Source organism: Uloborus diversus, chromosome 9 (genome assembly GCF_026930045.1).
Source record: "Uloborus diversus isolate 005 chromosome 9, Udiv.v.3.1, whole genome shotgun sequence".
NCBI lineage: Eukaryota > Metazoa > Arthropoda > Arachnida > Araneae > Uloboridae > Uloborus > Uloborus diversus.
The window spans coordinates 108,876,244-108,880,499 of NC_072739.1; the positions used below are offsets into that span (position 1 = coordinate 108,876,244).

General features: G+C 30.5%; 1 non-coding gene across 1 annotated transcript; it reads left to right on the plus strand.

Moving 5' to 3' along the window:
* Nucleotides 1-250: 250 nt before the first annotated feature.
* On the plus strand, nt 251-323 carry Trnav-uac (transfer RNA valine (anticodon UAC)). The gene has a single exon. It is a non-coding gene; the product is annotated as a tRNA-Val (tRNA).
* Nucleotides 324-4,256: the final 3,933 nt, after the last annotated feature.

Genomic DNA, 4,256 nt, shown 5'->3' on the forward strand with positions numbered 1-4,256 from the left:
AGAGGTCTGTCCAAAGACATGTCAAAGTCTAATTAAAAATAACTGTAACTAATACTATTTAAAGAAAAACTTTAAGCGTTGTTTTAAACTGCATTACGATTCATTGATCTTCCTTCAACGTACATCTGTTATCACTTCTCTGAGCTGACGTAGTTTCGAACAGTTTCCCCGGTCTCCGCAAATAATAACGTGCGATTGCAGTTTTAAGCTAAGTCAGCTATATATAGCACAAACTCGATGGAGAATGTGTGGTTCCGTGGTGTAGTGGTTATCACGTCTGCTTTACACGCAGAAGGTCCCCGGTTCGATCCCGGGCGGAACCAGTTTGCTTTTTGTCATTCTTTTATCATGTAGTTTAAAATTTTTATTTACTGCTATCTTGTTCCACCATAGGATATATAACTCTACAAATTTGAGAAAATCAAATGTCTATTTTTTTTTTTTGGTATCCCCAAGGCAGAAAGAAAAAAAAACAGCTCTAAAATAGCTTTGAAATAAAATATTTAAATTATGTTGAAGCAATACGGATTACTTTTCTCATTTAAACATTGATTTTTCTCCCACAAATAATATCATTTTTGAGTGAAAATTTTTAGCGCTGTTGCTCGTTTACAAGAAATAAATAATTAAAATAGAATTTCTTACGAAAGGTTCATTCGAATGAATAAACAAAATTAGTTTTGATCTACATTCTTCAAGCAACGTTGGTGCAATTTAACATATAAAAACAAAGTTACGCAAACCGGAGAAGAACAAACGCTTAATGCAGCTGTAAAAAGCATAATTGTTTCTAATTTAGTGAAACTTGAGACAGTATGAATGCCAAAATAAATTACATACTTCTAAAAGTGATTTCTACTCTAGTATTCGGAAAACTATAAAAGCATTTTCTTTTTTTCCCCGTTGTATGAGAGAAAAAAAAAAAAACCTAGGTAAATTCAAAAGGCAAATACAATACTTGAAGTTTAAAATTCAACTGGGCCAGTTTCAAGCAGTAACATTGTAAACCCAGTATGAACGCAAAATTCAAAAGAAACAAATAAATTAATAAATAAATTATTGAATAAAAATTATTAAAATAAACGAAAAGAAAATAAATAAAATGCAAATAACTAGATACATTACAGAAAAATAAATAGATACATAAAAATTATAAAAATATATTAATTAATAAAATCAAAATGATACATAAAAATTTAAATAAACCGATAAAAATTAAATAAATAAGTAGATAAAACTTAAATACAAAGGCAAAATATTAAGCAAATGAATAAATACAACATTAAATGCAAAAACAAATTAAAATAAAATAAATAAATAAAACTCAAATCCAAAAACAAGAACAAGGTAAAAGGAAATAAATTTGATAAGTAAAACCTAAATTATAAAATAAATAAATAAATAAATAAATAAACCTTTAAAATTTAAATCTAAATCAGAAAAAAATAAAAAAATGAATACAACTTTAATAAAAAAATATATATGTAAGTTAAAATTCATCGATTTTCAACTGTACACTACGAATATTTTTAAATTTTGAATCGTTATATTTATGCAAAATAAAGACATGTCTGAAAAATAAAAACAAAAATTTGTTTGAGTGAGAATGATAAATGCCGACCGAGAAGGCACAGGCGGCGTCTTGACGGGAGGTCAACGTGCTTTCAAAAAAAATTTCATACGGTTTAATTTTGACTTACTTTTCGGGAAATTTGAAGACAGAGCTGAAAAACTATTTTCATCTATTTTTAAAGAATGCCAAATGTCTCTCTTCAGTAAATGTAAGTATGTATGTGTGCATGCATGCTTGGATTTAGTTTTTTTTAAAATCATTTGATAAATTGGGAGTTTCATCCGGCGAATTGAGAATATCCTCCCTCTCAAAAATTTAGGATCGACGGGGAAAAAGTGAGGTCAGATCTGAGGAAAACCCAGATGGCGCTCGAGAAGTACGTTATGCTCCTCAATCAGACTCGTTTTAAATCAGCGATTCCATGCTCATTTCGCAGTTTAAAAGCCCCGTTTTTTGGATTGAACTTATTTCTACGCAAAAGACAAATTCTGTAATAAGTGCTATTTGTTACGTGGGTGTTCATTTATTTTTTGAAGAACATAAAATTACCTTATGCTAATTTATCTTCAATGAAAATAATAGACTATAAGGAGTCATTCATTAAGTACGTAAGGGAGCCGAGGGGAGGGGGGTTGGAAAAGCCTCTACGTACCTTTGGGGCGTGGGGGGGTCAAACTCATTCTTACGTAATATTTTCAAAGTCGGTATTTCACATTAGAAATTGCGCGGTCAACAAGTGATTTGGCAGATTATGTTCCATTTGCGTATGGAAGGTAAGAAACGTAGGATAAGATGTTTTTTTATTTGTTTTACAAAGAATGAATAGTGTAAAATATAATAAAGGAATCGCATTATGTATGTCTTGTTTTATTTTTAATTAATATTACATTAAAAAAAATTGTCTTTAGAACCTGCCAGCAAACGGTTTTGTTGTCGATAATTATCGAAATAGAAGTGTTTTTGAATCTGACGTTATCATTGTCAAAAAAAAGTATTTATATATTTTTATCTTTTATCTCATATGTAAAATAGCGAAAGAAATGTATCCTTAAAAACTAAAAACAAATGGGGAACCTCCTCGTCCCTCTCCTTTGTCTAACATTGCTTATGATGGCTTTAAAATGTTCTTTTAGAAGGAAGCGCAGCTTCTGAATCTCCCTACCCTTAATCAGGAAACAACATGACAGTGTTACAATTAAAAAATCTAAATAATTAGCGATCAAAAGAACATTGTGATACATGTTTTTGGACGCAAAAATATTTTCCCGTCGCCGATATATGAGATTTTAAAGCCTATGGGAATTTTAAGAAAAGCGAGTCTCGTTGTTCCAAATTTAGCGAGTTACGATGGGGACAGACATCTTTCTCACGCTCTGTAGATATGGATATCCTGCCACATGCAGACGAGGAAATCGTCTATGAGAAATTGGTACCTTTAATCCCTTGCCAATTGCCACTTTTCTTAAAATTTCGGGAGACTTAAATACCTTTTATCCAGTGGTTGCAAAAGCTACATTTTTTTTTTGTAGCGAACTACAGCTACAACTACTTTGTAACAAATGTAGTTAACTGCAACTACAAGTACTTTTTTTCAAAATGTAGCAACTACAAACTACTTTTGAAATGTAGTCGCTACTTCGTTACTTTCCAAAAAAATAAGTAAATAAAAAGAATACACAATAGGTTGTCCCTCAAAAAATGAAAGTCAATTTTTCAAGTCGCATACTCTCTTCTGTTTTTCATCTTGTGTCAAAACAATCGTGAAAAAAAGTTTCATATAATTTGCACAACGTTAACCCGTGCTGACTTGCACCTGAGAGTGTAAAACAGTACTTGTATGCTAAGCGAAATCGAAAAAAAAAGAAAAAAAACGTTTTTTAGAACCTCGAAATTTCTGTTAATAAAACGTTTCCCCTATACCCAACACCCCACATGTACCACAAGAGCATTTATTCAAATTAAAAAAACATTTAGATATGCCACACTTGGCCTAAAATTTATAACTTTACTTAAAAAATTGATTTTTTTTAGTATTTAAAAAAAATACATATAAATTTAAATAGAATATCTTAATTTTTTTGAAGAAAATCATAAATGTTTGGCCTTTGTGTGGGATATCTAAATGGTTTTTAATTTGAATAAATGTTTTTGTTGTGCATATGTGGGGTATAGGAGGAAAGTTTTATCAACAGAAATTTTGAGTTTTTAAAAAAACATTTTACTTTAATTTGGCCTAGCATTACAAGTGCTGGTTCACACTTTCAGAAATAATCGGCACTTGTTGCCGTTGTTCAAATTGTGTGATTTTTTTTAACGTAAAAGAATAAAATATAAGAGTGTGCGACTTGAAAAATCAACTTTCGATTTTTTTAGGGGGGGGGGACCCTAATACACACACCGTAAGAGGATTGAACAATAAAAGATTGATAAATTAGCTCATCAGAAGACAATAAGAAAAATGTCCGTTATTATACTCTCATACACTGTAATGCTCGTATTTATTGTAAGTCCTCCAGAACAGTTCAGTTTTTTCCTTTTCTATAACATTTTCAGTAGCTTCTTTTTATTTGGGGAATACTGTCGAAATTTAAGCCTCGCTAAAATATTTTTGTTTTTCAATCTTCGGTCTGTTTATATAAAATTCACAAAATTTTCAGCTCGCGAAATCACCGATATCTTCATT